The sequence below is a fragment of the Leiobunum rupestre genome, chromosome 9 (assembly GCF_980474605.1).
Source record: "Leiobunum rupestre chromosome 9, qqLeiRupe1.1.hap1, whole genome shotgun sequence".
Taxonomy (NCBI): domain Eukaryota; kingdom Metazoa; phylum Arthropoda; class Arachnida; order Opiliones; family Sclerosomatidae; genus Leiobunum; species Leiobunum rupestre.
In genome coordinates, this window is record NC_143392.1 from 42,516,558 (window position 1) to 42,527,152 (window position 10,595).

At 31.4% G+C, this 10,595-nt stretch overlaps 1 protein-coding gene across 4 annotated transcripts in view; it reads right to left on the reverse strand.

Annotated features, from left to right (window-relative positions):
* Cad88C (cadherin 88C) overlaps window positions 1-9,710 on the reverse strand; it is a 57,334-nt gene extending 47,624 nt beyond the window's left edge. For all 4 annotated transcript variants that reach the window (XM_090158196.1, XM_090158195.1, XM_090158194.1 and 1 more), the window contains exon 1: window positions 9,690-9,710. The gene's annotated coding sequence lies outside the window, so the exon portion shown is untranslated. The remainder of the gene's footprint in view (window positions 1-9,689) is intronic.
* Between the last annotated feature and the right edge of the window lie 885 nt (window positions 9,711-10,595).

Below are 10,595 nucleotides of genomic sequence, written 5' to 3' on the forward strand. Positions count from 1 at the left end.
CCGGAGTATAAGCACGCTTTTGTAAGCCTCGTCTGAAAAGCGTATAATGTTTTTGAAAGTAAGCCTGATTAAGCCTGGTTAAGTTAATTAAATTAAATTTACTTAAAATCTTGTAATTAAATAAAAATTTACTTAAAATCTTGGAATTAAATAAAAATTTACTTAAAATCTTGGAATTAAATAAAAATTTACTTAAAATCTTGTAAATAAATAAAAATTTACTTAAAATCTGGTAATGAAATAAAAATTTACTTAAAATCTTATAATTAAATAAAAATGTACTTAAAATCTTGTATTTAAATGAAAATTTACTTAAAATCTTATAATTAAATAAAAAATGTACTTAAAATATTGTAATTAAATAAAAATTTCCACTAAATCTAGTAAATAAAAATTTACTTAAAATTTTGTAATTAAATAAACATTTACTTAAAATCTTGTAATTAAATAAAATTTACTTAAAATCTTGTAATTAAATAAAATTTACTTAAAATCTTATAATTAAATAAAAATGTACTTAACATCTTGTATTTAAATGAAAATTTACTTAAAATCTTTTAATTAAATAAAAATGTACTTGAAATCTTGTAATTAAATGAAAATGTACTTAAAATCTTATAATTAAATAAAAATGTTCTTAAAATATTGTAATTAAATAAAAATGTACTTAAAATATTGTAATTAAATAAAAATTTCCACTAAATCTAGTAAATAAAATTTTCCACTAAATCTAGTAAATAAAAATTTACCTAAAATTTTTTAATTAAATAAACATTTACTTAAAATTTTGAAATTAAATAAAAATGTATTTAAAATCTTGTAATTAAATAAACATGTACTTAAAATATTGTAAAAGTTCCATATTTATTAGAGACGTAGAATTCGATAGCGTTTTGATAAAAATAAATTGAAACTGGGTGGTACCAATCAAATCGAGGAATTCCGGAAATGAAACGGAAACCGAAAAAAGCTTCTTCCGCATCAATAAATGTATCAATATCCATTTAATTACACGCTGGATGGTCAGCTCAAATGGGCGAGGCATCGCTAAAAACACTATGAGCCATATTGGTACGCGTATATTATATTACGGTTTATTATTATCGTATTTTATTTAAACTAATTTGGTTTTCGTCAAATTCAACCGTTAAATAAAAAGTAATTTCCTAAAAAAAACGCGAATAATTATCAAAGCAAGAAGCGAAACCTGTGTGTATAATTAACAGAAAGACAATTAGCCATTGTTTTTTCCCTTTCGTACTAATTGGCTGATTTAGAAAACGGTTTGAAAATGAATCTTACGCCCGAAGCGATGAAAATTATAAATTGTCTTTTCTATAACGGTTGTTCTATTTCTAACGTTTAACAAAGAACGTTATTCTCTACCAAAAGGATATAAAGTACTATCAAATATTAGCTTTAATTGGCACTATCCTTAACCCTAAAATGTTCTATTCTAAATAAAATATTTCTAATATAATTTATAAAAATATAAATGGGGTCTATTACGTTAAAAAAAGGTTTTAAAATAAATTGTAGTTTTAACACTCTACTTCATCTATGAAAAAATATATAAAGTAATATAACATAATAGATAATATAATATAATATACTATAATATAATATAATATAATATAATATAATATAATATAATATAATATAATATAATATAATATAAAATACTACAATATATAATATATAAAATAATACAACATATAATCTATAAAATAATACAATATATAATATATAAAATAATACAATATATAATATATAAAATAATACAACATATAATATATAAAATAATACAATATACTACATATAGATTGAGTACATTATGCGAAAAAAAATTTAAAAGAAATTAAGAAATTGCATATTTAACAAAATGTTTAATATAAATATATTGAAACATAAAGACTGAACAATGAATTAAATATAAAATATTGAGGTACTTGAAATGATCTTTGGAATTTAAATATAAATAAGATCCGAACTCTCGATCAAGGTAACAATTAACGGTATGAAATCATAAAGGACTAACCGCCTTTCTTGTGTAATTAGAAATAGAAATAAAAATAATTGAAACAAATTGCTTATCATTAATACTCGGTAAATATACAAAGGAACTAGAATTACCCTTTTCAAACGTTATTGTTTTCCAAATGACCTTTGACATTATTTACCGGTATCAGCCGGTTTTTAGAGAAAATTAAACCCCATCAGACCTGAATTTCTGGAGTATCAAACTTTCCCCGATTAAAACCAGATAGACTAGGCACAATCAACTTTGAAATTAACATTTCTTTTAAGCGTATACATAAATTTAGTTACATATTTTTAGTGCTCTTAATGGCATAAGTTTCTAATATATATCTAAAAATATATAAAAAATATAAAAATTACATTTTCATCAGTATGGATTGATGGACAATTATATCTAAAAGATACTTGTACTTTTTAAAATAGAATGTTCAACAAAATCGGTTACGATAGTAACTGTTTGGTCAAAATTGACAATGATTTAATTTCAAAGTCAAGAAATATTTGTAATACTGGCAACCAATACTGGATGGTCAAAAATCATTAGTGACGTCAATTTAAGTCTCGCCTTGAACACTAACGTAAAATAGGCAATGATAATGGTTTTTTTTAAAGAAAGTGGCTACAGCTGTCAAACGAAACACTATTAAAATATAACTACTTTTTAAAGTAAGTGCTTACAACCGTCCACCTAAACACTATCAAAATATAACTTTATCTCAAAATTTTTATACTTTTTAATGAAAGTACGCACAACCGTCCACCTAAACACTATCAAAATATAACTTTATCTCAAAATGTTGATTCTTTTTAGAGAAAGTGCTTACAACCATCCACCTAAACACTATCAAAATATAACTTTATCTCCAAATTTTGTTACTTTTTAAAGTAAGTGCTTACAACCGTCCACCTAAACACTATCAAAATATAACTTTATCTCAAAATTTTTATACTTTTTAATGAAAGTACGTACAACCGTCCACCTAAACACTATCAAAATATAACTTTATCTCAAAATGTTGATTCTTTTTAGAGAAAGTGCTTACAACCATCCACCTAAACACTATCAAAATATAACTTTATCTCCAAATTTTGTTACTTTTTAAAGTAAGTGCTTACAACCGTCCACCTAAACACTATCAAAATATAACTTTATCTCAAAATTTTTATACTTTTTAATGAAAGTACGTACAACCGTCCACCTAAACACTATCAAAATATAACTTTATCTCAAAATGTTGATTCTTTTTAGAGAAAGTGCTTACAACCATCCACCTAAACACTATCAAAATATAACTTTATCTCCAAATTTTGTTACTTTTTAAAGAAAGTACTTACAACCGTCCACCTAAACACTATCAAAATATAACTTTATCTCCAAATTTAGATTTTAAAGTAAAAAGATTACAAAAATTATAAAAATTATAATGGACCTAGGTAATTATTTTTCTAAAAAGGCGAATTAAACGAAGTTCCTTGTGCTATACGGTTTGCAATAAAAAACCCGAAATGGAAGCTTGAAATATGACTTAAATTAGTTTCAGGATTTCTCTGTTCGTCCTAGATTACGATAAACAGAGGAAAACCTTGTATCACTTTTGGAGCAAGCTTGTTTATTGCGTTTTACGCCGCGGATGGGTGGACTGGCAGAAGAAAATGATGACTTTAAATTAGCCATTGTTGGCGACGATAAGAATCGCTCTTTTTGGGTGAAAAACGAGTTCACGCGGGAAATAATTGCGCGATTTCAAATTCTAAAGGTGAGAGCATTTGCCATACTAAGTTTCACTTGGCGTGTTGCGACAGCGAGTTTTCGAAGTGGTCGTGAACCTCCGGGTCAAAGGTTATAATATAAACTATGGGAAAATTACCTGACCCGCATTGCCGGTTCTTGTCGGGCTTTGGAGCGAGACAATATTACTATTCATCATTTTATTAAAAGTGACCTACACATTATATTTCAACGGCATTAATTCTTCATTTTGATTGAATATTTTACCAATATCGGCTTAAACGAAGCCGATATTGGCCGATACCGATATTAGAAAAATAGGCCAATATAACGATGCATCCCTATTCGTAACACGAACCAGGAAACATGATAGTGTCAAGGTTATAGTTTACTGTAACGCACGCTCTTTTGACTATTTTTAAATTTGTCATGTCGTTAGAGAAATTAAGTCTGATACTAACGTTGTAAGTCTACTGAGAATACGTAGAAGTGTATTTCTCTAAATAAAACCTGATTTATATCATCACGAGTGTTAAGCTAAGCAGACGATTTGTCCTTTAAAAATGGAAAATCGTCTACTTAGCAGACGAAAATCCGTTTGTGTTTCTCGGGTTCGTCACTACGTGGCCCTATGTAAATTGAAAAGGTTAATTGAAAAATTTGGCCAAGCGAGCGAGTACAATTAGTATATTTGAAATGCGTAAATTTTAGCAATTCATTCATTGATGTAATTTATAAAAACACTTTTTGTTTTGTAAAAAAAAAACTTCGTATAATTTTTTTTCGGAAATTTAATAATACGTTTCTTTGTCTTTTGACTAAGATCAAAGTGTAGTATCTTTTAGAATCTGCAAGTCCACCATTAAAACTATATTGTTCTAACGGTACATACTCGTTCAGACCAATCGTATTATCGTAAATTCAACTTAACCCTGGTTACGAAACACAATAATTTCTGGCTCTTAAGTTGATTTCACATTGGACGGAGTATGTGAAATCAGTTTATTTCCAATTCTTGATCCAGTGACGGTCAATTTATAAATTTTATGCAGGGTGTTTCAAAAGGTTATGCAAAAATTTGAAGGAGTTGTAACGGGTTAAAAGAGCGCCAGAGAGCTTCAAACTGCAGCCTACTAGCCCAGTAGCCCCTGGAAGTAGGCTGCAACGAGCGCAAAACCAAGCGGCATGGAAACGCGAACAATAAGGTTTGAGTTCGTGTGATAGGTGAAAAAGGACTTTGTAAACAAATCGCGGTAACCGGCGTAAAAAACTAAACTTAAACAGTATTTAAAGTCCCTGCTGCTTGGTTTTGCGCTTGTTGCAGCCTACTTCCAGGGTATGGTAGGTCACATTTTGTAGTTCTCTGGCGCTCTTTTAACCCCCTACAACTCCTTCAAATTTTTGCATAACCTTTTGAAACACCCTGTATAATGTTTAGTCGAGGTTTAATAAATTCCTGTAGCATTCGACATCTAGATTAATCTAGACATAATTCACGTTCTTGGCATCTCGGTATTACAAATAAAAGTTTAAAATTGGAATGAGGAAATGCAATAACGGTATACGTCGCTAATATATACTATTTAAAAACACAAATGTAGATAAATTGGAAACAGCGCGACCAGTGGACCAGCATTGCTGCATAATTTGATCATTTTTCGGCAAAATATTTCCCATTTCTGGAAGCTAAGCTACCGTATGGTACTAGGAAGAAGTTAGGCGGGACGTGATATTGAAAATGAAGCTTATAATTATCGGTGGACGGGTGCCTGGGGCGAGAGATTCCAACGCGTGAAGGTAATTACGGAGATCACTCGGTTACGAGAAACAGACATACCGAATAAATACATTTGATGGCCTGTGGACAAAATTAATCGGGGAAAAGTTCCCGATCTCTTCCGGTGTTTTTAAATTAAGAAGAAAACTTCATTAATTTAAATGCCAGCTCAAGCGGGGATAAATCAAACTAACTTGTGAGATTAATGATTTGGTCTTATCTAAGATCATGCACGGAGATTATCGAGCTTATTTCTATAGAAGGTTAACAAATATTTAGAATTAGGGATCGTAAATTTACATTTTTTTCTGTACTGGAAGTTAGATTTTTTTTTAAATCCTAGATTTTTTTTAATATGAAATCTTTGGTTTTTTATGTAAATTTTGGAAAGTGTTCTGTCAATTTTTTGTGAGGCAGATACAGATCATGGTTTTAAAATAACCTATCGTAAAAAACGTATTTTAATAAATGTTATATAATTATAAATGTAATTAAATTATCGATACAATTAAATTTCATTTCATTTTAAATTATATAACCGATAGAACCACAGAATCAATGAAACTGAAAATAAAGCTAACAATTGTTTAAAAATCAAGAAATTCGAGATAATAAAAAAATAATAATATCTTAATATTTAATCTAATTTTATTTTATTTTTCATCGTTATTCTTTTGTGTTACTTTTTAATATTTCATTAATGCTCTGTTTCTTCTTTATTTGAGCTTGTATTGTAAAACACCGAATTAGAAGCAAGGGCTTACAAGTCAGACATGACTTAGCCCTATAGCAATTCTTACTTCAAATGAAATATTTAATAAAAAAATTGAAATTGAAAATTGAAATTGAAAATTGAAATTGAAATCTTTTGATTTGAAAGAAATTTCTTAATCTATGCGAATGCGTAGATTACTTATTCTTAGATAATAATAGCTACTAATCAAAAAGGACATAAATAATAGAATATTTTGTAAACTAACGTATTTATGTTCATATTCTTGAAATATTTCAAAAAATGTTTTTTTAATCAGATGATAGATCGAAATAAAAGTAGTCGAGGTTACAATTTCTAACCCCACATCAACACAGGTCATATTTCCAGAAACATCAGAGTGTTGGATTTAAAAAATTAGCCATCCTTCATCCAAATTTTTACAACCATCATATCTCTATAAGTATGCTAATTAACATAATTTCACCGAATACAAAATATTCCACATTCCAAACCATAAAGTTTCTAAAATTATCATATTAAATATTTTTCTCCGCGTAAGTTATTTCAAGTCGAACACCACCTGTCGCAAAATCAAGCCCAAAAACTTGGTGGTTTTTTTTTAATTTTATTCCCATTTCAGATAAGTTACCAGCACCACCAAAAAAAAACTCAAACCGGAGATGGTCTTTTTTCCCAAACTCCCCTTTCCCTAATAATTCCCACCCCCCATTCAACGGCGGACCCAACTTAAATCTACCAGCGCAACAAGTTAGCCTGTTAGTCCGTAATAACCCTAAACAGTCTACCTTTACCGCGAATGACTGTGGTTTCAAGTTAAATTGGTATTATTTCGCGTATACACGCGTAATGCCGCCTCCCACTCTATACGAAAGGTAGATGCCCTCGGGCTTTGTAGTACAGTCCATAAAGAAAGAACGCCTAGCAATTTGAGTATCGTCGCCGCGCGTAAACCGTACCCGGTATCGTCGACTTTGATCGCGTTGTCAGGTAAGGTGGCATTACGCGGGGCGTACAATGCGCTTGTATATTTTTATATCGCGGCAAGCCGAATTGTCACGCCAGCTTTTCTGCATGGCAAAGTATCGTGGGAAAAATCATTATTTTGGCCTAATTTTCGAGTGTCCCGCGCTTACGAAAAACTAGCTCGCGAACCAGACTGAATCGTTATTAATAGCATACTTTAAATGCTACGATCAATTTAATAATTTAAACCTTTACAAGGTTTAAAAAGGCTTTAACCATGGAACTAACTAACGCTAGGGAAAAGAGTTTTTTTCCCCTCCGATTGTCATCCCTCCCTTTCACAAACAAAATGAATCACCTATCCGGAGTTGCGCGTAATTCTCGCTAGGCGCGTTGTCAAAATACAATTTTCAGGTTTTCTTATTTGTGACCCGTCCCTGGCGTTAGTTAGTTCCATGCTTTAACTAAATTAGTTTATTCAAGGGTTTCTCGAGAATGCAGTACTACCAGACGAAAAAATAGTTTTGGCTAATTGTGTCGAATATAGTAACTTTAAATGTTATATTTTTATCTTTGCGGGATTCAATATATTATTTATTAAAATTCAGGCTTTTAGAAATATTACTTAGTCTTACAATCAGGGTTCCGATATCGGGTCCGGAGCCCCGGGAAAACAAGAAATTAGTGGCCCCATAACGGGTCCCGGGACAACAATAAATCAGGCCCCCAAGTAATAAATTATTACTAAAGATAATTAATAATAATCTAGCGACTTATATTGCCTTTAAACAGGTTATACGGGAGATAAACATAGGATAAGGGCCCCCAGAATTGAACGGGCCCCAACAGATCGATTATAAGCTTTCTAAGACAAGTATTCGATATTTAGATAAGTGTGGCATAATTATGTCACTGATTTATATAAATTAATCGATATTGACCAACGAAGATAAAAACAAAAAATATGTCGGAAAACGTAAATTTAAAGAATTAAAAGAAAATAGAGTAAACTAAATATAATAATTAATTGTCACAAGTCACTTAACAGGGTGACCACAGAATATTTTAAAATCCTTTAAAGGAATTATAGGAAATTTATCAGTGAAATATAGGAAGAAAATTGATTGAAAAAAGTAAAATTTAGGAAGAGAATTGAGAGATAAAAAGGAAAAAATAGGAGAAAATTAATTATACAAAAAATAAATCGTTTAAAGGGGTTATAACATTAATTATAAAGTTGATAAACGATAGAAATAGTTGAAAACTGTAGCCGAACAGTGTCGGAAATAAAGACTTCTAAGGGTAAAATACCAACTATTTTAATTTCATCAGACGTTTGAGTTAAAATATAGAGTATTATAGGAGATTTAATGAAATTATAGGATAAAAAAAGGAAGGATGTTAAATTAAAGGAAAAAATAGCAAATATAGGAACTGCGGTCACCTGTCTTAATTAATATAAAACCAAGTGTCTTTTCTCCAATGAAAATATATTTTTGGAATTATTCTTCAAATTATTAAAGCTCTTTTTCTGAAAAACAATAATTTAGGTTCAGCTTATTAAGATTTCTTTGAAGTACGTTCATCATTAACAGGACCGATAATAAATTTGGGAGGTCAGTACAAATTACCGGGACCCATGCAGACTGGGGGCCCTGCTTTGGATCCTTCACCCAAGTTTTCTCCCGAAAACTTATAATTATTTCAAGTAATAACGGCTATTTTGAGGACGGGAATTATTGTTTGACCGGGCCCGAGGCCCACACTCAGTGGTCTTGGGGATAGGGGTATAATTTTATATATTTCACAAGGGACTGATAACCCGGCAACCGGTAATTGCCTTCACAAGTCACTAGTTGACTTACAAAGGGAGTACCCGAGGTGTTTATGGCCGATTTTGTTCAAAGTCGGGCGTAATGTAGACATATAAGAGATATGAAATTTCCCAAAAGGAGACGTTGCACTACCCATTCGATTGGCCATGGCAACCGAAAAGGTTTCTGACCATTGGAAACAAAAAATCGATATTTAAAAAAGCAAGGGATTTTCTCGTTGAAAATGTTTTTGATAAATACGAAATGGGAAATTTTGGACCACATTTAGGTACATTTCATAAAATTTGGGTAAATTGGAACATTTATGGGGTAAAATTGTAAAAATGTTTGGGTAAGATAAGGAAATGGAAATTTTTTTTTGTTTTAGGTGGTCAAACACATTTTCGGTTGCCATGGCAAATCGAATGGGTAGTGGAACGTCTCCTTTTGAGAAATTTCATAACTCATATAGATCTACATTACGCCCGACTTTGAACAAAACCGGCAATAAACACCTCAGGTACTCCCCTCGTTAGGGTTGTGTGGTTCCTAGGGTATTAGCTTAGCTGATTGTTAGTAAACCTCGAGGGTCAATTCTCCAAACTATCAAAATAAAAATAAAACACTGACCTGAAACGAAACAGTTCGAAGTGGTCGAAGAAAGCTCGAAAATAACAATAAACGCTACCCGACGTCACGAAACCACAATTCCAACATGTTGATATCCCAGTTTATAAGAAACGGTACGGCTCGCGATTACTATCGAAATATCCAATGGTAAAAACAACGGGTCAAATAAGAAAACGAAAATCAATATGGGAACACGTTCGTCTCGTTAAAATCAAGAAATAAAATCGATTAATGAGGACGTCGTAAACAAAACAAAACGCTCGAATTTAAAATTCGCGTTGGGGAGAAAAAACCAGAAAATTCTCAACAACTTTTCGAAACGACGCGAAATCGGCGTCTGCTTACAGTTTCCGATTCTCCCATCGGTTGGGGGGGGGAGTCTGAGGGCGGGAGGGGCGGGAGGGGCGCTCCGAGAGGAAGTAGGGAATATAACGACGACACCTGGCGAGCGTTTCTCGTCCTGTCGTTCGGATACGGCTCAACGATTCGAGCGTACAACGCTTTTCAAACTAAACGCTAAAAAGGGCCTACGCTGATGGGAACCGAAGCGCTGAACCATGATCTCGGTACTACTGTTCCCCGAATATCTTCTGGTCTCCCGATGCCCAATTTACCATTTGAATAAATATATTCGACAATTATTGACAGTTGATTTCTAGCCACTGCGGTAGCGTACGATTCCTTCCCTTTAAAACGCTTATGAAGTTAAACGAAGCATTGGATGATACGATTACGACGATTTAGAGCGATCAAATTTGATAATTTTTGTACTTTCTATGTGGTTTTATAGGAAATTGTTAGGTGGAAAACTTTTAAAAAATTATATTTTTGAGTTTTTACGTTTTTATGTATAGGTATAAGTAACGTAATATCGATAAGTAAACTATTTATTCTTCTGATAATAAT